Source organism: Chroicocephalus ridibundus, chromosome 9 (genome assembly GCF_963924245.1).
Source record: "Chroicocephalus ridibundus chromosome 9, bChrRid1.1, whole genome shotgun sequence".
NCBI classification, from domain to species: domain Eukaryota; kingdom Metazoa; phylum Chordata; class Aves; order Charadriiformes; family Laridae; genus Chroicocephalus; species Chroicocephalus ridibundus.
The window spans coordinates 42,799,776-42,825,851 of NC_086292.1; the positions used below are offsets into that span (position 1 = coordinate 42,799,776).

Here is a 26,076-nt window from a genome sequence, read left to right on the forward strand (position 1 = left end):
CAACATCCAGTAATGACCATGCCACAGGCAGTTTATAAGGAGAAAAAAAAAAAAAAAAAAAAAAAAGATACAGCACAGCAGGGGAGCATTTCACCACCACCTTCATCAAAGGGGCAAAAATTAAAAGCTTTTTTTAGTCCAATTATGAAACTTTGCCTTGTTTCATTTTGCCCACTGTCATCCAAACGGGACACCGGCATCCTAAGCCTCATTAGTTCACAGGATGGCCTTGAGCTAATTACCTGCTATTGCCATTTTGCAAGAGGTTGTGCGCATATGCTTGCTTCTGGGGCATCAGGGATGGTTATCTGCGCTGTCTCCGTACCATGTGAACCTTCTCCTTCCCTTTTCCAGAATAAACCTATTCCTGATCTAGCACAGAGGACAGCTTCTCCCTCAGCAACCCTGCCACAAACCAAATGGTCCAAAGGCCAAACCTGGCGCTCTTGGCTCAAAAAAATATCCTTTGAAATCGTTGGGAGAGTGCGTTTCAGAGGCATTCATCCAAACCTCAATCCTGAGACCCAACAGGTTTGAGAATTAGTTGCCAGATCCAGTCTGGCAACTAGAACAGCTACTCCAAGCACGGTCCCATCCACCCGAACACACTGGAGCATTATACACCGACCGCATGCGACGAGGCACTCCGCCTGTCCCGAGGTGTTCCCTGTGGGAAGAGATAGGAAGGGTGATGGGAAAAGCAATTTTTTCACACCAGCGTTATGATCCACAAAGCCCTTTCTGAGCCCACAGAAGAGGTATAGAGAAATAAAAAGGTCAATATAACCCAGTTCTATTAAAGTCAGTGCTTGCTTGAGCTTTTAAAGGGGTTCCGCACTTTTAATATTTAAGCTACACACTCTGTATCATGTTTCTTTGAAAGTGTCGTGCTGGTGAACATTGCCCAGACAGGGAAACTGTACTGCCAGTGAGTGCAAGGCTCCCCTCCCGCTACCGCCACAACGGGACACCTTCCTTCCCGAAGTAAACCAGACACTAATGCTATTTATGGATCCCGTTGCAGAACCAGACAGGCTTCCTAGCCACTATTCATCAACGTGTAAATAGGTTTTATTTCATGGCAGGGCGAACAGATTCAAAAGAAAAAAAAAAAAAAACAACACACAAACCTGAAGTTCTGCCTTACTTCTTAAATATATATTTGAAGGGTAGTTGGAAAATCAACATAGAACAGTAATAACATCAAATAAAGGCTGATCACAACTTCCCTTGGAGACCACATTATTTAAAAACATAAATCTGGCAATTTCAAATTAGTTCCTAAAGGATTATAAGAGGAAACCAAACATCCATGGAAAAGAAGGCCAGCTGATGTACCAAGGGACAGACATCCAGAAGAACATTATCTCCATCACTCCCCCACACCCAGAAGAAAGGCAGGGAACGTAACCATGAAATCTTCCTTAGTTCGCAGAGAAAGAGACTACATCAGTTTCCAGAGACACAAAGCTGGAAAACATTCACCAGCATGACTTTTAAACATTAAGACTGCAGAGTCCACTAACTTGCCCTGCTAACTCTTTTGAGTTCTAGTGGGAAATACAACTTTGTTCTAACAAGCATTTTCATAGAAGCACCTTTGCATTTAAAACACCAACTGTAAATGCATCTGCTATTCAGATAAAGCACCCACAAGCACGTAATTTGATATGTAAGAAGTTTTACAAAGCTCTCAAAAAGCCCAAGGACATTTGGAAGGGTAGACACAAGTTTAGAATGAGTCTTAGCATATCATCAGCAAAAAACAATTCTATTCTTAGATATCTCCCTTTGGTGTTTCCTATGATCTTCCTTTTTTTTTTTTTTCTCCTACTCCTTTGAGAAAGTAAGTTGTTTGCTTATTAGAAAAAAAAAAAAGAATATGGAAGAACCTGTTCTGCAAGGCATACGAACAAAGCAGTGTCTTCCAAAAAAAGAAAAGCTCATTCAAAAGTATGTAAATATTAGGGCTGGTAACACAAACAATAAAACCACAGGAAACACAAGAAATTAAGAATAGATCAGGACTTATTCGATTTCCTGGCTCCTGGATACATAAGCACTTCTCTGGGTTGGATGTATCAGACAGGGTTTATTTTCTGAATAACGGGTATCGGGGAGTTGACATAGATAATTTAAAGAGGCAAAAGAAAAATTCAACATCTTTTCCGATCCGGCTTGTGCTCCTTCGCAGGCAAAGACGCTGACCACCATCCAAGGCAATGACACCAGGACTGGCACATCACGGCGCCAGGGCTCAGCACCCTGCGCTAAGCAGTGAATTAAAGTTTGCTAACTTCAAGGAGAAGTTAGCAAACAGGGTTAGTCCTGCATCTTCACACAGCACTGCCCCGGACACATCCAAATGTCTGCTCTTGAATGAGGACTGGCTTTCTAAAGCTGAAGCTGAGCAAGAAGCAGAGGTGACAATTAGTTCCCAACATGCAGGGTGGTCCCTGCCATCGCCACCCTGCAACTCTCCCTGGCTGGAAGGCACACATCCAGAGCTCGCCAGTGCATTCCCCAGCTCGGGCGTATTCCCAAATTCCCAGTTGCTGCTAGGCTCTTGTCTAGCACCATCCCAACAGCTCTTTCCTCTCCACCATGGGAAAATTTTTTTTTGCCAACTGGCCAGAAGTGACACAGTCCCAACTAGACACAGTTTTACATCTCCTGTGCGGGTGTTCAAAGCCCGGCTCGGCTGAGCATCACGTTAACACAACCTCTCTGCAACAGCTCCCCGCTTCTCATTCCGGCTTCCACCAAACGCTAAACCAAGTCTCCTTCTTCATCCTCCAACCATCCAGTGGCTCAGACCCAGCCTTATCTAACAGTCAAAAAAACCAAAATCCCTACAAAGAAAACAATTTATCTCCTTCAATGCAAACACAAAGTGATGTAGCATTCCCGAAAACAAAGTTTAACAAGACTTAAAGCATACTTCCTGTGACATGGCCTAAGTTTCTCTTGGCACTGAAATATCACAAGTCCAAGGCATAAATACACACAGGTATTTATACAAACTGTATTATTCTTTTTTAATTAATATCAGAAGCACTGATGAGACTAGGTTTTTAGTAAAAATTGGCAAAGATTTTACAGATTAGTTCCTGGAGAGGGGAAGGAAATGAAGACTCTTCTAAGCACAGCATTAAAAAAAAACCCTCTAAGTTTACACTCACCTGATACCTTTTTATATAATGCAATTGTACTGTAACTGTATGATTGCCATTTATCTGCCATCTCACGGTATTAACTGACGTAGCAGAGGGGATGTGTCACACAAGCAATCCAGTAAAGAAAGGGTAAAAAAAAAAAGCACACTCATGTTCTGTAGTTCCAGGAAGATGTACACATCTGCAAGCTTTTGCCACAAGTCCTCCAGCCTCCTCAAGTAGTTTTGAATTTTCATTTCAAAACTTGTTCTCCGCTGGCTGAAGTGTTTTCCTTTTACACGCCCGCTGTAAGCTGTTGCTGGGACGGGATCTCTTACTAGCCTCAAACAGCCCGATGACTTCTGAACTTTGAGATTATAAAGCAAGAAAGTTACTGAACACTCACATGCAAGTCGATTGGCTAAGAAAAAGCAGCACAAAGTCCTGCCAAAATCCTCGCTAATCTGATAAAGGAAAAACCAGGGAGGTCTAAGCACTAAACCCCACAGTTAAAATAGAGCCAACTCCAGCTGCAGAAGGAAGCACATCACATTTAGCGAGGTACTTCTTCAGATAAGACATCTGAAGAGGCAACATTTTACCACCTTAAAGGGACTGCCCATAAGAGCAAAATTCCCAAAATACAGGAAAACATGGGACTGACACGTGAATTTCCTACAGATTGACAAATGCTGCTTTCTCCCCTGAAGGAGGGAGAAACAAATTACCAGGACGTACATGACATGTAGCCTGTTACCACTTAAGTACTTCTTTAATTCTCCCACTTCCAATGCACTTCACAAACAATTAATCCTCTTAACATCCATGCAAGCATATTTATTATCCACAGTTCTAGCTTGTAAGCTCTTCAAGCAATGAGCTAGTTCTTTTTCTAGTTTAATACATGGCTCACGAAAAGTGGGACCGAGGCCCTGTTTTAACCGTAAAACAGCTGCCAAGAAATCGGTTCCCCCCACCCCACTCCCCTCCAGCATCTTATGGAGGGGATGAGCAAGTCACACACTCAAGAACATCCTTTTAACCTAGTTAAAAGCACTTTTAACCTAGTTAAGTGCTCAAATCTCAGCCTCCACGCTACACACACCCTTCTTCAGGCTACATTACCAAAAGGCTCGGTCAAAAATTAATTAGTAGCCCTGGCCAGGACAGGAAAGTAGCTCCAGATTTTGTAGACCCCCAAGCCCCCACTGCACAAGCGGATTCACACTCTGTGGGATGCCAGCACACAAACGCAGCCGCACAGTAACCCCCAGCATCCTCCCACGACAGACCTGAAGACGACATATATTTATTTTCCTGTTGGCAACTGCACTACTTAATACAGAAAAACCTGCAGGTAGCAAACATTTGCAGCAACGTTTCGCCTTGCATCACGCAAAAGTGTAAAGAGTCACCTGGACCTTGTGAAACGACTGTTCATTACACAAAACTTCCTTTTACGACAGTACCTATAAAAAGGAGTTTAGTCTTTATTTCTCTACTCAGCTGAGACAGCCTACCTTCTCGGCAGCTGCTAGGAGAAGAGAAACTATAAACATTTAGATTTAATGCAACAAAAGGTTTGCTCACCACCTCTTGTGTTCCACCATGCTCTTAGACGATGATCACTCATCATAAAAATGGGTGGAGTGGCTGCAAGCCACTCGGCGATGGAAAAACTGACTCCCATGTTCAAGACAAGCTCCTGCACAGGCTGGAAACCCCACCGAAGCGAAGTGCTGTCACGACTCCCCGCATGGGAAGTCTTTCAGCCACGGATACAAACACATCTGCTACATAGCACATGAAGCAGCGAGTTTTACTCCTATCTCCAGAATCACCCTCTGCCCCAACTCAGACCTTCAGATCAGACTACAGAAACTGTTTTAATCTAGGTCACATGTACACTCATCAACAGTCTGCTTTTAAAACAAGTAAAAACCAGCACTCCCCAAGTACGAAGTGCAGACTTTTAAGATGTCCAGTGCCGTCAGTACACAGCCTTATTGCTGCGGTAAAAGATTTATGGGAGCAGGGAACAAAAGAACAACAAAATTCATCACGTAACATCATTGGTACATCACGTAAGCCACGCTCCTCAGCTGACTCACTAAACGATATTAACTCCAAAAAAAGGACAAGTCCCAGTTTTGCTGCCATCTTACTTGTGGGTTCGGCAGTTCAGAAACGCACTGTGCTGTGCAGAAGCTCATGTGCCAAAAGAAATTGCTTTGTTTCAGGGTCAAATCTGGCCATCCTGTCTCCCCTTCCCCCCAAAAAATAAATCACTTCCCCCCTTCCTCTAACACCTGCTTCCTCCATCCGAGCATTCATTGTCCCACTGCTATTATGGGACCAAAGGCTCCAGCAGCCCAGAGGAAGCTCAGGAGGGAAACCAGTGTATAAAGTGAGCAAGACTCTCGTTCACTTCAGCCATCTCACGCTTCGGCATCCCCGATCTTCCCTCTCTTCCTATTGACAGCAGCTTCCAAGATTTGGCTGGGTGTTGAGAGCTGCCACCTATCCTGGTATTGAACCCCACCGTGCCCACAGACACCAGTGTGGACCGCTTACCACAGCCTGACCCAGCACAGCTTTCCATACGGTTGCCCCAAAGGGAGTGACTTCACACAAGCAGCAGCTCTGCTTTTCCCTAAAACCGCAGCAGGAGGGGAGCAGCGTGCCTCCCGCAGCCCAGCATCAGGGATACAGCGAAAGCAGTCTTTGGACAAACCCATCCTTGGCCTCAACTTCCATTAGGAGGTGTTTATCTCCTGCAGGAGGTCACTGCAGATTCACACACACACCCCCTTGGTCTTCTGAAAATAGGGATACCTGCAAGAACACGAGTCGGACAGCATCCGTGCGTGACACATGCCAGGTGCGTTAATCCATGGAAAAAGAAAAGGTGAGTCAGTAGTTTGAGTCTGAAGACAGTCCGGTTTAGAACAGCTGCTCCATGCCAAAATCCTTGTTTGTAATGGTTTTATTAACGGCAGCATTCAGACTTACAGAGCAGTTACACCACTGGGGGCAGAGACATGTTGGGAACGAGATTTACTTTCCCAAGTAACTTTGCCAGAAACCTCAGCTACAATTTAGATGAAGCTACAAAGTACGTCACAGGTTTTAACATAACTTACTGCTCCAATTTGCATTAGTCATGGGTGATAAAAAGCACAGGGGATTCAAATGTGACACATCCGATAGTTGCTCTCAACACAAAGTTTTGAACATCATCATCAAATGACATACACCCTTCTGCTTTAAGATGACCACCCTAAATCATGTTCATGCAGAATAAGTCTCACCAGAACTCAGCCTCGTATTTAAATAAGTAATTCACCATTTATTTCCCCTCCCACTCAGAAATAAAACCTGAAGTAGCTGCTATAGAAGAAAATCCTTAAATCCTTCCTTTTACAGTGGATCAGACTAATCTCAGAGGTGCTGGCACACTGTAAATAACACCTCACGTTAAACAACAATTGGAGGAGATCTCTCACCATGTACTTTGCAAACGTAACGTAAAGTTAAAAACAGTTCAGCGAGAAGACTAAAGGGTAGTGACTTTTGTGAAAGGTAGACTATCGCCCTGAACAAAGTCAAAAAAATACACCACGAGAGACTGGAAGCAGTCAGAAGCTACTCTGGCAAATGCTAAACATTTTGTATAGTCTATTTGAAAATTTCACAAGTGCTTGAAACTAAGATGCAATGGATTAGTTGCAACTTCCTGTGTTCATACATCTTAAATAGTATCTCAGAAGAGCCACTGCACAGGATCCAACTCACTGATAACGAGCGGTCAGTCGCCATCCCATGATTTCCAAGGAACTCAACATGGAAGGATCAAACAAACAAGAAAACTGTGACAGTTTAGTTGTCACATCTACTGAATAAAAAAAACTATCAACAGTTTTGGAAAGACAAGAGCAGACAGATGGGAAAGTAATTTACGAACAACTTACAGAATCGCTGAAAAAAAAATTTTGAATGAAGAGGCTGGATCATTTTGAAGAAATATAAAAGTGAATTCCTGGTCCTAATGATGGGGAAAGAGATTCCTAGGAAATGCAAGTGGTCAAGGAGGATTCACTCTGGATGCTGCAGTCAAGGCCAAAGTCAAGGTCCTCTATGAAGTCTGGAAGCCCAACAAGGTCTCCACCACCACCAGTCCTTGCAGCTGCGAGAAACCTCGCGGGCCGCTGCCCAGAGGCACCAAACCCAACCTTACACACAAAACCTGCTTGGAATATACTGTATTTCACACCCTCAACACAAGTGCCGTAGGAGGTGCTGGCAGTAGTTTGAGGGGTGTTTTTTCCTTACATTTACTCCAATCCCATGCACAATGTTTGAGAAGTTCCCAGCGTGACTTTGTTACAGTTCAGCGTTTGGACTGAGAGAACTACATCGCTATGCCAGCAAGGAATTTAGCTTTTTCTTACCCATAATAAAAATCCCCCAGTGAACTCTTCAGCATCAGATTTTTGGGGTTTTTTTAAACTGTATATAAAATAGTCTTGTTAGACTGCAACATGTGATCCATTACAGCTACAACAGAATTAAAGTTTACTTTTTGCAACATATCACACTGCATACTTTTAAAGGACTGTTGACTATTTAAAAGTGTTTGTGATTACACTTTTCTTCCCCTGTTTCTCAACAACTTAGAAGTGTACCTAAAATGGTTATAAAGAAAAATAAAAAAAGAGGATAAAAATGGCAGGGTTTATTTTTGCAGAGAAGATATATCTTCACTCTAGATAGAAATAATTGCAGTCTTGGGGAACTTAAAAAGGAAACACTTTGACTTCTAACTCACTGGCTTATCTTAGAAACAGATCTATCTCCCTTGCCGTCTTCAAATGCTATAAAATAGGGACAGGCACCACAGTCAAATGCCTTCTTTGCAATTGGAAAAGCACTTCCAAGGGTGTAGCTCCAGGAGCATTTCTCCTGGTGGAAGCATCGGAGCCTTTGCCGCAGCAGCTGCTCATGAGACCATGAAGGGATGTGAGTCAGAGTAAAGAAATCGGGTAAAGAATGAACTTTTTTGCTGAACTGATCCAAGGTATGGATTGTACAGAAAAAAAAAAAAAGTGTCTTCGTAACTGGAATCTATTCCCCAGTTAGGTTTGCTAAACAGACCCACAAATCCCAGCGTGGCCCAGCTGGGGAACTGGAAGAGGCTGCTTACGCCTACACCGACACACAAAGGAGATCACAAAATTACAGTTCAAAGTTTATGATGACACTCAGAAAGTTTTACCTATTGCTTGCTTCTAGCAGCAGTCTCTGGAAGGACATTAAACTTTTTACAAGATTTGTGGCGTCGCAGCATATTTGTCATGTAGACATTAACAGAGGAGTCACCCTGCTTCCATGACAAAGGGCCATAAATATATAGAGATATATCTTTTTGAAGAAGTTCTGTATACCTTGACTGCATCAACAAGTTCCCGGCATAGCTGCTTTCCCTGGAGCGCTGCCATCACATTTTCTTATCACTAACCAAAGTAACTAACCAGCTAACTCCCAGTGATGTGCTTTGCCTTTTAGATCTGCATAAAGGTCATTTGCAAGGGAGAAAGGCAGGTTAGGAAAAAGAAAAAAAAAAAATTTAAAGAAGACATTAAGACATTATGCCACATCCACAGCTTTCTTTCCAAAAGTAACTGAGAAGTGCAATGCCAGGCTGCAACACCAGGACTGGAGTGTTTGACTATTCAGTAAGTACAAGGAGTGGCCGACTCCCTCTCCCCAGCAAGATTGTTGACAGCTGTTTTAGAGGAGAGGAAAAAAAAGCGGGGCATGACTAAGCTATTCGGAAAAATCTTGTTGTATCTAACACCCTAACGACAAGTTTTGATGGAGAAAAAGTGCAGTGCTACCTGGAAGTGTCTGGTACGCGCCAGCCCCAAAACTGGATTATATCCCCCGTGGCAAACCCCATAGCCGCAAAGCGGAACTGTACGTACGCTCAGAGCTATCGGTTGCTTCAGAAAGTCACTCATTACCTTCATCTGTCCTATAGGTGATCAATGCAAGCAAGCAAACACACAAGCGCTTGGCACTGAGCGGCACCCAGTAATCTCAGGCTGCAAGGTGCTTCCCACCCCAGCCTCTCGCGTGCCTGCAGACAGGGTGCTGCTCGCCTTGTCGCCCGGCTGGAAACCGCACAAACCGCCACCTCCCTCTCCAGAAGGCTGGTAAAACGCGGGGCCACGATCACCCAGCAAAGGTATATCGTACCTTGAAGGCTCCTCAGTAGAGCAAAACCAAAACCAAATAGTTCCTCCATACTAATCAGCTACGTGGTTTAGTTTACTTCAGGCTATTTATCACCCGTGTGGGGAACCCCTATAGAAATAACATTTAATAGCACTCAAGTAGATTGCAGAGATAACCAGCTACAGTAATGAGTAGAAAAGCTTCCAAGCTGCTTCAAGGACTGTATTATAGGCAAGTGGATCACCACCAAATGCCAGGCAGAGAAAACCGATACGCTGGTGTGCTGGAACCAGAGTGGAAAAGAAATAGGTACAGCAGGCATGACAACTTCCACTAACAAATTCTTCATTATGCAGCTATCTATTAAAACTTACTATGCCAGCAGAAAATGATATGAAAACACCCACAGCCTTTGTGACGCAGGAGTGTGCATACCACCAATAAACCTACCAATGTTGTTTTCTTTCCTCTGGTATAATTTATTGACCACTGCCTTAATTCATGCTTTGGATGGAATAACCAGATTCCTTTAACAGTACTTAATCCTCCTCTTAGCACAGGAGCGTACCCTAGACCAGAACACAGCTTACTCAGAAGTATATCCTGCTGAGAGATTAGCAGCAAGTTCTGCATAAGCCTGAGTCTCAAAGCTTCCCTATATAGACTGTTTAAAAACATCCATCATTGGACAGTACCTGGCAGAGCTCTGTTTCTATGAGAAGCTTTGACTTCTTAAGTGCGTTCTCCTCCTTTGATGCTGCGAAGCTGTAAATCAGGAACACGGAGCTCCTGCCTTTCTCTCTGGCTGCAGTCCCCGGCTGGACTCTGTTACTCTGAACGCGCTGTGTCCTCACCTCTTGGGCTATGCCGGCCATCCCTTGGCCACCGGAGCTGGGCAGGAGATGCAGGCTGGAACGCTGTCATGCAACACGGTGCATCCACACTACCTGCAGGAGACTCGTCATTCAGGCTACCTACAAAACCCGTTTGCCTTGAAGAACTCAACATCCGTGCCCTTCTAGCAACAGCCCCAGGCTAGCCTGTCTGCCCAGCACCGGGCAGCGCTGGAAGGACAGACAGGAGACGTATTGGGCTCAACCCATGAACGCGGAAGACGGGTACATGCTTGAATTCATGCCAAGGGACAATATATGCCCAGCTGATCCTCACCTTGCCTAACACACCCTTACCCTGCTATCAGGCTCGTAAAAAAAAAAAAAGAATAAAAAAATAAAACAACCCAACCCCAAGCGTCCAAGCAAGATATTGTTCCCATGTAAGGCAACAGCCTGGACCAGAGTGGCCCAAAGCACAAGCAGAACCTCCTAAGCAGATGCTCCTCTAGTCCTGACAGCAGCTTCTATCCACAGGCACGGGCGTTGTGAGGTTAACGTCAATTCACTCCCACTACTAAGGTATCTATGTATAAAAATACACCTCCTCTAACACAGTAATAAATGAATCATTAGTATCTTACCTTTAAGGAACTATGTGGAACTTGGTTCACCTTTGCGATTCCACAATAGCTTGGCAAGGGCGTGCAGAACACAAAACACACACCCAGCAAGGGACTGATTTTAAGTTGAAGAGAGCCACTACAAGCAGAAATAATGTAGCTTGGCCCTTTAAAGCTGATTAGATTACATTAGCCAAAACTCCCAGCACACAAGACATTCATGGATCTCAGACCAACTGTCTAAACTCAGCTCTGAAGCTACATGCTTTACATATTTCTACTGCATCGCATATCTCCATGAGTACCTCAAGTTTTACGGCTGACGAAGATTACAGAGAACACCACAGCGACCAACTGTCCTACAGAAATACAGCATTTCTATTCCCTTCATCGAGTCCCTGTCTGGTCATCCACAACAGAATACGTACAACATACTCTTAAAAAAAAAAAGCAAAAACCAAACTTTTAAAAATCACTTTTTTCCACTTCCGAGCTCCAGCTAACGTGAAGCCCTGTAAAGGACACTAGAGCAGAACCAGTTACAGAGGTCAGCAAAACTGATCGCTCCTAATCCCAACTCCTTCATATGACTCGCGGGGATAACACAGGCACAGAAGGTGGATTAATAAACTCTTGAGAATTTACGGGTTAAGAAACAACAATCCTGGTCCAGAAACTCCTGCATGTGCTTCAAAAGAACAGCGTCTCCACTCAGGAAGAAAAAATATAATGATATTTTGAAGGAACAGAGCGAATGCACGAAACAGGCCCCACGGCAGTGACCCTCGGAGGGACTCCAAAGCCCCCCTCAGCCCCCAAAGTGAGAAAAACCAACACGGGCCGGCTGCTTGGGAGACTCCGATCTAAAGCCCAGATCACTTTCTTCGCAATAAATTGAGATACAAAGTTGCGTCAGCGAGGCTACAGAGGGGTTTTGTTTGTTTTCAGATCGGGTTTATCAATAATTTCAATAAGAGAGGGTGGCTGGGGGGGCGGGGGGGGGGGGATGCGTGTGTCTGAGGACACACTCGGGGCACCATCCGCGCCCCCCACTCCGAGGAGCGGGGCCGCCACCCCCGCGCCCGGCAGGGTAGGACCGAGGGGACCCGGGGGGGACACCGGGGGGGACCCGGGGGGTGGGGTGGGGGGACCGCGCCCGGCCCCGGCCCGCCGCGCACCGCCGGCCCGCAGACAATAGCGGCAGGGAGCAGCCGCGCGAGAAAACACAGAAAAAAATAAAGGAAAAACAACTAATAACGACAAAATGAAAGGGAATAAAGACAAGCGAGGGAGAGGGGCCGCCCGGAGCGGCTCCGCGCGAAGTTGCGCGGAGAAGAAAAAAAAAAAAAAAAAAAAAAAAAAAAACGAGGAAGAGGAGAAGGAGGAGGAGGAGGAAGGGCGGGGGACGCGTGCGAGGGCGCGGGAAGGGGAGGGGGGCTCCCGCACACCCCCCTATCTCCCCCGGGGGGACACCACCGCCCTCCGCCCCCGCCAAGGGCCTCCCCAAACTTTCCCCCTTCGCCCAACTCCGCCGGGGCAAGACTCACCGCGGGGGCCCGGCGGGCGGCTTCGCCCCTGGCAGCGGGGCCGGGAGGGAAGGGAAGGGAGAGGGAAGGGGACGGGGAGGGGGGGAAGAGGCGGCCGGGCCGGGTGCTCTCCGCCCGGGGAGGCGGGCAGGAAGGAGGGAGGGAGGGAAGAAAGAAGGAGGGAGAGAGGGAGGGCCGGGGGCTGCCGGCTCCCAACCTGAGCGCCGCCGCCGTGCCCGCCCCCGCGCCGCCAGCCCGCATGCGCCGAGCGGGGCCGCCCCCGGGGCCAGGGCGGCGGGCTGAGGGCAGGGGGGAGCGGGATGGCGGAGTGGGGGTGTGTGGGACGGCGGAGGGAGTTCCAGCTGCCCTTCCTCACCGCCCCTCGCCGAGGGGAAGGGCTGTCTAGGGAAAGCCCCGGGCTGGGGGAGCGCGGGTCCCTCACCTGCCCGCCTGTCACCTGCCCGCTCCTCCCTCCTTCCCTGCCGCTGGCCCCCTCCCAGTTCGCCCCGCTGCTGCGGGACACCCGTCGGTTGTTTGTATTGCGCTGCTGGTGTGAAAGGGCACGGGCAACTTTTGATGTTTGGGGTTTATTTTTGTTTGAGGGGGATGCTTCCTTCCCACGCGCTAAACTTCAGCCGTAAGGGCCTGTTCCTGGCGTTCTCACCTCCGGCAGCTCTGACAGAGCCGAGGGCACGAGGTCTCCAGCCGCGAAGGTGACTGGCTGCGCCCCAACGCTGCGCATCTCTACCTGTCACAAAATCCATCTTGAGCCCCACCAAGCCGGCCTACAGCCTTGTCCTCTTCCTCACCGCCTTTCCCCCGTTCCTCTACCATTGTGCAGGTGCATACGTTTGGCAGAGGAACATCTTCCCATACCATTCCCACGGCTTGCCCTGGAAAAATGGTGGAAATGGCAACCCACTGTTAGTAAACAAGCTCATGGGGCCTGTGGTCTGTGTGTGGCTGGGTTTGAGGGGGCCCCTGGGAATGAAGATGCACGACCTGTTGTGGCAACCTGCCTTCGGTTACCATTTTTGCTGGAAACTCTTTGGAAATGTGTACATCTGGTGGCCCAGGTCAGCTTAACCTACTGTGCATGCGTCTATCCCACTAGCCCTGGTGGTGTTTGGGTGGTCATGTCCACAAAGACAGCAACAACACTGAGTTTAACATGCATTTCTTGCCCCTCTAGAGCCGGGCAGTCTCACCTCACAACAACCAACCCCAAAAGCACTTTCCAATACTTTCCAAAGAGATCTTGCTGCTGGCCAGAGCAGTGGGCACAGGCTGCAGGTAATTCCCGTACATCATGTTCTTTCCAGGTAGAACAGAAATAACAATACTGTGTACGGTGCAGAAGATTTTCTGCTGAAAATCCTGTGTGTGAACTTGGCGTTGTCTTCCAAAATAGGCACTGTTGATTCTGTTTAAATCAGCTGAAATAATAAAAATGGTTTCAACACTTGTGCAATGTGGTCATTTTGGAGGTTGGAACGGACCAGCATCGTACACCCTCTTCAACCAGGGTGTAAAGCAATAGTTTTTCTTATGTGGCTCCAACAGGGTGAGAGGCACATGAGAGCGAGAACACTGGAAACACATTTTCTTTTGCCTTCCTCCTCCCCCTATAAAATGGGCTTACAAGGCAGATCTCTTAGAAGTTCCCAGGCTCAAAAAGAGGGGTCAGGCACAGTGATGGCTCAGGAAAGAGCACCATCTAGTGAAAAACCACTTCTTGCAGAAACTCCGTCCCCTACGAGCCTCCAACAAGACAATGACTAACCAAGCCCAGCCCAACCTACCTCATAGCATCTGAGGCAATCCTCAGTGAGGTAGCATGGTAGCAGATAACAGATGCCTAAAATTTTCCATAACGTGCACACCGAGATCTTTAAGCTCTACTCTCTTGGTTGTCCATCAAGGGAACGTTTCTTCTCTGCTTGTCAGCTCCAGCCTGGCAAGTCAACCTCTGTCTTCTGCTGCCTCACCTGGACCTGACACAGCCCTGGGCTTGCTGTAGCCCCCCTGCCCCCCAGCCACGTTGTGGGGATCGGAAGCCCCAAAGAGAGAGCTCAGCCTCCCAGCTGGGTCTGTACCAGTCACATACATGCCCATGCATATGGGCTCTCACGTGCCGCTCTTGCGAATAGTTTGGAAATGCTTTTAGGGAGTCTTTTCAGCATAAGGGTGCAAAGGTATTCTGCCAGGAAGGCTGTCCAGGAGCATTTATTGTAGTCATAACATTCAAAACCAGGAGGCAAGGAAATTATAATGGAAAATGTTGAGGAAAGATGACGCAGCAGCTTAGCACCAAAGCAGGAGGATCAACTGATGGGCCCCATCCATCAAAGGTGTTATGGCCCTTTCAGTCAAGGAGGGTGAATCAAAACACAGGCAGAGAAGGTGTAATTGTTTCTATCAATCAGAAGTATTCCCTGCCAGGGTGGGCTTCTCCAGCTGCTCACACCTCCCCAGAGTGCCAGGTGCTGATGGTGACTTCAGAGAGGAACTAGCCCAGGTAGGCAGGGCTGTGGGACGGGTAGACAGCTCGCTAGACTACCAGGGGGTTGGACAGAGGCTCAGCTTAGACCTGAGCCCAGATCCCCCTTGCCTGTGGGAGGACTCGTGGTACCCCAGGACCAGAGACCAGTGAGCATCTGCCACAAAAAGGGTGGATCACCCACTTCAAACGCCCAGCCCATGGTCTCAGCAGCACTTAATTCATCCTTTTTACCTCTCCCTTCCCCAAGATGTAGTCTGTGCTCTACTTTTGTCTTTAAATTGTTATCCACCCCCAAATAATTCTTTATCTCAAAATATCCTGTCTGCACCCACGTATAACCACAAACCAAAACAGAGAGGCAGTAGATGAAGGGAAATTTGTGCAGCAGCTTTGCGGATGCCAGCCTCCCGACAAATCCTTTGCCTTCAAATCATCTCTGACACTGGTTCCCCTGGGTTTCACCATTTGCCATACACCCAGGTCTGCTTTTCAAACACTGTAAAAACTTAAGAAAATATATCAGATGTTCTTTCATTGCCTCTTTCACGTTTTGATTTGCCACAAGCTTTGCTGCAGGGCTCCGCACTTCTTGCTCAGGAACTGAATTTAAGTGCGGGTTGCACTCATGAATGAGACTGGAATTTGGATCTGCACAACATAATCTGAACATTTGTGCGTAGTGGCATGAATTAGCAATATGAGCGCATTGTTCCCATTTGCTGGAAATTAGCTGTCCTTGCAACTGAATAGAAAACAGAGTGCAATGTAATGATGGAAGCAGCAACTATTAAAGATTTGTTTTCATCATGTTTAAGCAGCTACAAAACTGAGACACTGAGCATTAATGTGGCTGACAACAGCGCGTGGTGTTTTCTTTGTGTTCCTCCTTGTTTGAAGCCGGTGCCTGGTAGTTGAGATAACAGCAGCTACACCTGAAGAGATTTGAATATCATTTTCCCTCTTCAGACTCCAGCAATGTCATCTTTAAAGTCCTATGAGGAGTAAAATTTTTAATGCAAAATTATGGATTGTGGTTGAGAGCAACCTTCAGGAGAAGTTTCCCCATTCCCGTGAACGGTATATCTCAGTTGACATGTAAAAGTTCTTAGTGTGTCACAATCATCAGACATTGGAGTTCGCCCTTAGGACAGGAGATAGCCTGGAATGGGTGAACTGCAATAAAACCCGCTGAAACCAAAACACAAACACAGATGACCTGCAATATTAAATTAATGAAGTCAAAGGAAGTCCCCTGGGTTCTTCTTCTGCCCCGCTGTGGGAAGCTTGTGGGGCTTTGATGGGAGGAGAAGGGGAGCAGTCTTGCACCTAAGCTGTCACCCACCTCAGCTGCTGATCACTGCTCGCTCTTTCTGATTATTTCTCAGTTCTGGGAGGCAGTGCTTATCAGTTGCTCATGCAGATGTCATTTTAGTTAGTTGCTCAATTGGTGGGGCACATCTAGCAGGTCCACCTCTGCAGCTCGCGGGGCCCCTCCATCTGCTGATAAGCTGTGCTAACACCAAGCTCTGAAAACTCCCCCTTACATGTATCGTTGGAAGCCGTGTTATAAATACCGCCTTGTTCCTCTGGTCAAAAATTTCCAGTTACTTATGTTTAATGGACCTGAAAGCAGGTAAGGGAACGTCTCTGCTGACAGTCCCAGCAGAATCACACCCCCATGCATTTGTGACAGGGACAAATAACCTTATTTCACATTGTATTTGCTTTAAATATTCTCAGGACCAAAGAAATCGTCACGCTGTACCTGCACTGGCTGCCTCGCTAGGTCTTTATCAGCAGCTTCCAAGCAGTTAGTATGGAAACCAGAAATAAAAGCAACCGAGGACCAAGAAGAGCTTCACAATCGGCTTTGACGTCCCACAGGGACAAGGCGCGTGCAGGTGTGTTGCAAAGAAGGTGACGTTTCCTCCCCTTTGCCCTCCTCCTGCCTGGCCTCAGGAACAATGGTTACTATAACAATAATAACTCACGCACCCTCCTACTGCCTCGGCCAGACCTTTGGAGAGCTGGCAGTGTTTGCAGAGAGGCTCGAGCCGTACCCGCGGGCTCGCCCTCCCTTCAGCCCGGCAGGATGGGTGTCAGATAGAGCGGAAAGGGAGGGCTGAAGAGAGACTTGCAGGCTGCAAACACTGCTGTCGTTAAGCCTCCTGGCAGGGTTTTCTCTTGCATTTCGGCTTTACACTTCGCGCTTTGTCAAAGGCCACTGTTAACAGGCATCTGCTCTGGCCATCCTGTCCTTTTCAATACACCTTTTAATTTAATCCTATTCTATTTCTGTCTTCAGTGAGGGTTGTCATCCAGTTACGTGCAAACCAAGGGATAGACAAATTTATGCCAAAAGGCTTTATTAAAGTATCAGAAAACATCCTTCAAATCAATTTACCAAACTGAATTATGTGGGACCCCAGGAGTAAAAAATGACAAACACAGAGAGTTAAATTGATAGCAGACCACGATAAAAGCTTTTAGTCGATGCAGGCTGTAAAATTAATCAAATGCAGTATACTCCCTAAAAACTAGAGCCGTTTCCTCATCCCCTGCACTCCACTCAATTTCAGATCTAAATAACATACAAAGTAGATTAAAATTAATCAATACAGCAGATCCCACAGTAAAGCAACTAATCAAGAAAGCAACACATGCATTTGCAACCAATTATTTATTACCATCACCACGTGTGGCCAGGATGTGAACGCATATGGCATCCCTGGCTTCTCTTGAACCGATGCCAGAGCTGATGGGTGTATTTGCTTCTTGTGCGAGGCAGTAAGAGAAACTGTTGATGTCTGGGGCACCTGGAAATGTTTGCTTGAATCTTGCAAAATTACATCTACAGCGTGGATGTGCAACGGTGTCTTTTTCCCTGTCTAGGACATGAATGCTCCATCTCTGACTACCACTGTTCGGGTTTTCTCTGTAGGTGTATATGGACTGGGTGAGACCTCTCAAGCTACAGAACGTGAGAGAGGGGAATCCTCCAGGTGTTGCCATCACCTCCATAGGTGATGGCAAAAATTTCCAGCTTATCCAAAGATATAAACACCATCTCCCCTTCATATCCTTGCATTCAATACTTGCCCAAACTTTTCCTATTGATGTTCATGACCCTGCTACTGCAGAATGAAGAAGAAGTACCGAAAGAAATGCCTTCCTCAAGAAGACCAACAGGGAGCATATGTATTTCACAGAGATCCAAGTGCAGCCTGGGAAGTCACATCTCGGACCATCGACTTCAGGCATATTCACAAAACCTATGGGCTGAACACGAACTGCTTTAAAAACTGCTCTTTGAATTTCCATCATCAGCCACCCACCAACTGTTTTGCCAACATCTGTGTGTTACAACATGTACCTGTAGCAGACTGTGGTGGTTGGCTTCATATCTTGAGAAAAAACTGGACTCCCTTTATTGAAATTTCCAGTACTAGAAAGCCAGCAAGTTCCTCTCCCTGTGTCATGAAGCCCCATCTTCTCACAAACAAGTTCTGCACCCGTTGCCAGTCATCCCAGCTCTGCAAGATGACATACACCCACCAGATGGTCCTGGTACTTCTGCAGCAGAATTGCTGATGCGCACAAGGGTCAGCAAAAATGCACTGTGCTTTTCCTCAGCTTAACGCACTTCCAAATCACAGAAAAGTACAAAAGGGCCATTGAACATGTCTCTTCAGAGGCACGAAGAGTTGGCCTGTTATGAAGTACAGATCTCTCGTGGCAGTGAATTAAAATAACTTCAGTTCTCAGGAGGGGAAAAGAAAGCTGCTTCCCCAAGCACTGTAAACCAATGCCATGTGGGTCCTAGGAAATCAAAGGTACGTTGCCACAAATCCTAATGCCAGGAGGGACAAGAGGGACTTGGGCATTCACCAGGTGCTGTGCACGCACGCAGCGATGCAGTATGGTTCACCAGGGCAAGCGTAGTGTCATGATACATGAGGTGCCACCAGTCATCAACTTTTATTACCGCACTACCTCCCTCTGCCTTTCCTCTGAAGAGTTAATTCTGAATGTATATGAATAGCACGTGGCTTTGGTAGGGTGGTTGTCCCCACTGCCAAAGGAGGTTCTTGAGGAGGAACCAGTCTCACGGATGTTGTCTCTCCACATTGCCTAGACCTGGAGAGCCACCATAACAGCATCATTTCTCCATTCCCTTCTCTGCCTTTTGTTGCAAGAACTCTGGCTACCCGGGTCAGCCTGGGCTTGGCTGGCTATTTGCAGTGGCTGGCGCGTGGGACGTGCTGCGAGGTGGATGCACAGCAGGGTTGGCATTCTGGCTTGTCAGGATCTCCCCTCGCTCCTGTAATGCTAAACCGCTTCTCAATCATCTCTTAGGAGCTTGGGCAAAGCAGCCCATTACATCGGCTGTGTCGAGAATGGGATACGGCATCTCTGGCATCCCAGGCTGGGCAAGTCATGTTTTGCAACACACACTGATGTGCTTTTGTGTGGAAGGGATCTATTTCATATTAAGCAGCCGTCACACGGTATTTTTGATCACCACCTGTAAGCAAATCCAAGCAAAGCTCATTCCAAGGTCAGCTGGGTATTTCTGCAGACTTATCTCCAGCCTTTCAGGCTGCAGAGTGGGCCACCGCGCTGGCCATTTAAACTTCTGATAGATCAAACAGAGACAGAACTGATCCAGACTGGAAAGAAAGAGATTAGAATCAAACGGTCTCCTCTGTCCCTGCAGCTCTGTATTGACAGGTGTCCAGGATGTCATTACAGTCGGCAGACGGCTTCAACTAATGAGGTCTTTGTCTTCACAACTTTTTTTTTTTATTTTATTATTATTTTTTTGCCAGTTAAACCATGGTTAGACATATTTGAGCTTTGCTATCAGTGAGGCTGATTCATCATCTTACTGTGTAGCTGCCCTGGGAAGCGAAGCAGGCAGGGGTCATGGCAGTGGCTATCTGGGGTAACCTGCCAGCCCGGAGAATTTGTTTGTGGCTGATTAAATAGCCGTGCCATCTGAGAACTTCAGCAAAAGCGGTATTTCCCTTTTTGTTAACTTCTCCCTCCTCCCACCATCTGCCTGGGTTAGTCAACAGCAGAAAGTAACTTATGTGCTTACAGTAACAGCTCAGAAAGTTGAGAGGCATCTCATCAAGAAAGATTGCTTGACAGAACAGCAGATTAAATGCCTCACATAATAAATACCTCAAATATATTAAAGAGGTTGATGCTGCACAGATAGACATAGGATTTGGTGGTGTTTCTCTTGCACAATTCTGCCCTTCAAAATCCTTTGCTTTGATTTTGATTCTCCCTCTCTCCTTTGTAGTATGTTTCCAAATGTTGGCATCCGTTTTCTCAGGTTTATCACAAGCCAAGAGCAGCGGTGCATGTATATGTTCAACTCCGAACCACATCTGAGGGTTTAGTGTTACACGGGCAGAGAATCAGGTTGACGTCCCTGAAACCATCTCCCATTTATTCCACCAAGATGGGAATAAAAATGCCCGTATTAAACTTTGTCCTGCAAAGCATTAGACATCTTGGGATGCTGTTAACATCACTGCTTCTCATTGAAAGTAGTGACATTACACTTTTTACAAATTGGGAACACTGTTTATTTGATTGGCTTATGAAGAGCTGTTGAAAGCCTGTACGTACGTAGACAAACAGGTCTCTCCCTCTATCATTAGTCTGATTTGCACACTAATCCAAATATCAATAAAACTATTTGTAATACCTTTTACATCTCTGTAACCACAGACACTCCTGCCACACTAAGTATCTGAATCTGAAAGTGAAACCAGGAGGCTCATCGCTCTGTGCCAACGTACGGCCACAGCAGGTTTCTCCTGTAATCCCATTCAGTTCCTTTTTCGAGCATCTTTAAAATTAAAAAAGGAACTGGGTTATTCTCTCAGTTGTTGTGGCAACCAGAAGAATAAAGCCGACATTGCAGCTTATGCAGAAACCCCTGGGCAAAGAAAAAAGTTTGGGGCCAGGAGTTTACAGCTGTGCATGTAAAGAATATGCAAAAAATGAAGGTGTCTTGCTGTGCCTGTATAAGGCTATTTTGAAATAACCTGTACTTTAAAAATAATTTTATAAGTAAGAATTCACGGTCTGCTCATTTACTGTGGCTCTATACGCCATCAGATAATTACTTCTGCAAATGATTGTTTCGATATTGAGCTGTTTATTCTCACAGAGAATTTAGTTGTGCAAGATGTGACTGCTAATGACAGAAAAGCAATCCCTGCTAAATATCTGCACCTCAGCTAATATCCACAGTCTCTGCATGGGAGCAAATTTTCCTGTCTTTCATTACCTTCAGGTGAATCATGGCAGTCCCCTCTTCTCAGCTATGGCTGTAGCATCCTCTCAGCTATCACCTTTGGTCTGCACTGATGGGGTATCTGGAGAATAACCCATGGTGTTCCCTGCTCCTGTGCCCTGAGCATGCCACTTTCACCACCCACCTCTTCTAGCACAGGCAGCAGGCACCTGGAAATGCAATGCCCTACGAGCCTCTAAGAGGTTTTTCTACAAACAGCAAACATCCAACTACCCACCCGGATGTAATTTATCGTAAGTCTGAAAGAGAGGACAAGAGACGGCTCCAGAAACTTCATGAGCTATGGAGGGTTTAGATGTTTGTGCAACACTGCTTTGCTGTGCATTGGAACAAAGCGCCGTGATGATTATTATAAAAGTGAGAATGAAGATGTAGACTAATCACCATCCCTCATCTACAAAGGGTGTTGGTTGTTTTCAGCGCTTCACTGTATGTATGGCTTGTGTAATACGGCCAACTGGAGTGTGTGCTGAAAGACTGAATGAAGAAGGGAGCTGGTTGTGTTTGGCAGGGAAGATGTGCATGATGTGTCTCGTTACTATGGCTTTGTAGGATCACAGAAGTTCACATCTATTAGATCATGTATCAGGCTTCCCCACACCCTCACACTACTTCAGCTCGTTCAGTTACTTCCCTGGAGTCCATTTTCAGTGTTTTATCAGTTGAACTTTAAGTATCTCTAGCAATGAAATAGCCATCTTTCTTTTCCCTCTGAGGTTTCTGCTATCTAACACCTCCCAGAGCTGTGCCTGGCTCTCCTGCCTGAAACCCTTTCCTTGAAAGCCACGTAGCCATTTGCGCATGAGCCACACTCACTGGATGGAGAGCTGCACTTTATTTTCTTTGCATCCGTTCTTCGGCTCTGGCTTGGCTCTGAGCCCCCCAGGGCCGGTCACGGTAAAGCCATTACCTCCGTGCACGTGCACACCACATGCCTTGCCGGGGCCATTTCCACCCTAACTCCGCATCAGCTGCTTACCTCAATGGCTGAAACAAGTACAATGAACTAGAAAACAAGGTAGCAGGAAGCATGATTAGTGCCCAGGGAATTCACTGCCTCCTAAAGCACTATTTCCTATAGCTTTTGGAGCAGGTCTTGCTGCTGTTGGTTTCTTCTGCTCCTGCTGTCATAAGGAGCCCAGTGTCTTCTGTATTTTTCCCATCAATTACTTATTGACCCCTGGACTCCTGTCCAACTGACCACTGCCTGTCCTTGCCGCTTGCTCTAGGCAGAGTCTCTAAACCAGGCTTACACCCCACACTTGTGCTGTGCTTTCAGCAGTGCTTTCAGGGATGTCCTCAGGAAAAAAACCCTGTTATGAGAAGATACGCAGTCGGGCTGAGTCTTCCGAGCCAGGAATACTGTCACCTCTGGTGCTCTAATGCAATAGCAGCAACAGCCAGACCCATATAATGCTTGGTCTTACAGGTTAGAAGCAACACTTTAAAATATTGTAGAAGTTATTCAGGTGCCAGCACTGACGGTGTAGCGTCGATTGGTTAACGTTAGTTCTTCAGCCACTACACCCATGCTGCTCCCTGGTTCAAACTGGAAAAGGAGTGACTGCAAATGTACAAATATCCTCAAGGAATAAAAGCGCTGATAGTCCCCTCTGGGCCTAATTTTCTGTGGTAGGGGACTGAAAGCTTGGACTTCTTGTTTGCAGCACATGCTGTGGATAAACGAGCTACTGATCTCTTCCAGAAATGAGCTGCTTACGCAAAACGACTGAGTAGATAATACTTGTGCTGCTGTACGTGTCCTTTCTATTTAGGGATGAAAAGGAAAGTGATAACTGAGGACGATTAGTTTCTGTGCTGGGCACCACCTTGCCAGCGGGTAGCAAAGTCACGCTTTCAGTTGTTGAACTGGGAATGGGATTATGCAAGGACATAGATGGGAAATGAACAGTGACCCACCTATGTATTAATAATAGCAATTAATTAACACATTCAGAAATGTTGGAATAGCTAATCAAAGGAGCCAGAATTATCAAGCAGATGGGTAAACTGAGGCAGAAAACAGCAAACCTTAGCTTCTTTAGGTTCTGGCCCTAAGTGTCCTACGAGGTGGATGGCAAAATTGAGAGTACTCCAGGCTGGACTGAATCTGCATCCACATCCAGCAGCTTCTTCGTTAGGCAACACTGCTAATTCAGTGTCTGGATCCCAGAGGGCCCATTGGGAAGGCATCTCTCACACACGTACACACCCTCTGATGACGGCATTTCCACTTGGAGAGCAGAAAGAGGTGTAACAGCAGCTGGAACGAGCTGACTGTGCTCAGCTATATTTCATCATGACCAAGACGGACTGGGGCACAACATCTCCATCCGAGTACACTGTGAGAGCGCTCTGTTCCCCCTGGTACTGGGAGTAATGAGATGATAAAACACAGGCACAAGGAGCAAGTTTGTCTTCATAAATCTAAAAGGCAGACATTGAAAAAATGCCAGATTTCTGAAAAAAATAACACCCTCTTTCATCATCTAATGAAAAAGGCCCTCTGTCTCTTAAAAAAATAAATTTTAAGCTATTCTAAAATATATTGAAAGCTATTTAAAGAAATTAAGCTATTTTAAAAAGAACTGTTGACTTTGCTGATAGTGCCCTACTTATTTCTCCACATTGGTGCCTTTTTCAAGAGTAGCAACTGGCATTTATAGTCACCTCTCTGTTTATTTCACTAGAGCAAAGGCACAGCTCGGCTTCGTTTTCACAGTTCCAAGCCATTTCAAACATCAAAGGCACCTCACATATTGCTCCATCGCTGGGTGCGTACAAACAGACCCGAGCTGTGAAACTGCAGCAGGGCAGCAATATTTTTATGGATTTCAGTGTTCAGTCCACTTTATATCTTTTTTTATATCATCTTAACAAACACAGAGAAAGTTAAAAGCTTTGACAAGGGTCAGCCCAAAGCAACATCGGCCCAGCTGGAAGGGCAGGTGCAACGGAGTGCAGAGGGGGCAAAGACAGAGGAGAGCAGACCATGCCCCGATGAAAGGTGGCCACCACGTTTTTGAGGTTACCACGTCTGAGAGACTCCAAATTTTATTTTGCTTGCTTTCTTATAAAACATCTTTATACTACACGGTCTTAAAGATATCTGGGTTGGAGTGCAGTAGTCCCTTGGGGGCCTGCATTTACCAGCACTGGTTACTGAGGGTTCGTCTGCTGACGATGGTGAGTTTGGAGGGGAGGAAGGGAGGTACGCAGCCACTGACATCAGTCACCCCTTTGCGGAGAGCAGAAAGCGTGGCTCTGACCCAACGATTTGCAACATGCCTGGGGATGCTCGAGCCAAGACATGACACCACGGAGGAGAGAGAAAAACACCCGCCGGAGCAAGGAGCATGCTCGGGAGTGAAGACCATGCCAGGGATCTCAGCCCTGGAGTTATTTTTAAAGCATACAGCAGTGGCCTCTACCGGCTCTGATCAGGACATCAGTTTTGTTTCTTTTTGCTGCTTTTCTCCCTGCCCTGATGGGGCTGCCTACGGCAATAAGCAGGCTTTGCAGGGCACAGGGCACTTTTCCCAAGGGAAAAATGGAGCCAGAGAGGAAGAAGTGAGTTTGTCGGATGCATGACAACACTCATTGGGACCCCTAAACTAACAGGGCTATTTTGGCACATCCAAAAAGTGACCGAGGAGCGGTTTGACGAAGCTTGGTCCAAGTTCCTGAATAGTTACCTGAAGTGAACCTGTGATGTGCTGCCTTTTGGGGCTGAGCGGGGAGACGCGATGCTGAGGGACGTGGTTTAGCGCTGGTTTTGGCAGTGTTGGGTTAATGGTTGGACTCGATTATCTTAAAGGTCCCTTCCAACCTTGATGATTCTATGATTCTGTGAGCAGCCTGGGCTTTTCCCTGTGCAGCTTTCCTAATGTCTGTGTCCAACCTGAGCTCTCCTCCGAGCCTGGCTGGTCAGGCACCGCACCACAAGGCAGGAGTATGGGTGCCAGCCCAGCTTCTTCCCTAACACATCTCCTGCCCGTCCTTGGTAGAGGGGAGACTCAAGTGGAGTGAAGTAAGAGGGATGCCCCCCTCCACCAGCACATCTCTGAGGGATGGGGCTTTCAGGAGCTGCCTTTTCCTCTGAAGGACCTCGCTGCCTCTCGCCACCTTTCTGCCAGTGCTGCCTGCAGGCAAGAGTGGCAGGTCCGCCTGGCTTCACAGAGCGGGGGGATGCACAGGCAGCTGCTTTCGCGTGCACCTCTTTAGTTTCAAGGTCTATTTCTACCCAGGATTATTACTGCGAATCACGGGTCCTTTGGCCACTGAACTTCAGATGGCTTTAAAAGCTGCCATTGCCGACCTTCCTGGCTTCTCTCCGGGATCCAGGGGGAACATCCCGCACTGCTCTGTGTTTGAGCAGGCGAGCGCCATGGCCAGTGTTGCCCAGCCTGGGTGGGAGCAGCACCCAGAGCTCCCAGCTCCCTTTTAGTGCGTTGGCTGCTCCTCCCGCCACCCACCGTCGCTGCTGTGACCCTCTCAAGACCACAGACCAGGCACCTTCCAACAGAGCTACTCCTTTAAGACCACGTTATTGTTGTATTTATGTATTTATGATCAACAGCAGCTGATAAACCCTAAGTGCTAGGGCTATAGGCAGGCACGGGGTCACGTGTGGAAGGCTGCCTGCATCTGCTCCCCAGCTGCTCGCTCCTCCGGGCCATCCGAGAGGATATTGGGTAAGGCAGCTAAAGGCTGGTGGGAGAGCTGTAGCAAGCTTCCCCCCATATTAAGCAGCCTTTAATTTGGCCCTGGCTGGGAGGAAGTGACAAGGACAATGCAGAGATCAGACACTCAAAATTTTTGTGCTCAGTGTGAATATTTTACATGCTTGTCAAGCTGTGCAG

General features: G+C 46.9%; 1 protein-coding gene across 1 annotated transcript in view; it reads right to left on the reverse strand.

The window, feature by feature from the left end:
* AKAP13 (A-kinase anchoring protein 13) overlaps positions 1-12,440 on the reverse strand; it is a 224,436-nt gene extending 211,996 nt beyond the window's left edge. The window contains exon 1 of the mRNA XM_063345530.1: positions 12,396-12,440. The gene's annotated coding sequence lies outside the window, so the exon portion shown is untranslated. The remainder of the gene's footprint in view (positions 1-12,395) is intronic.
* Between the last annotated feature and the right edge of the window lie 13,636 nt (positions 12,441-26,076).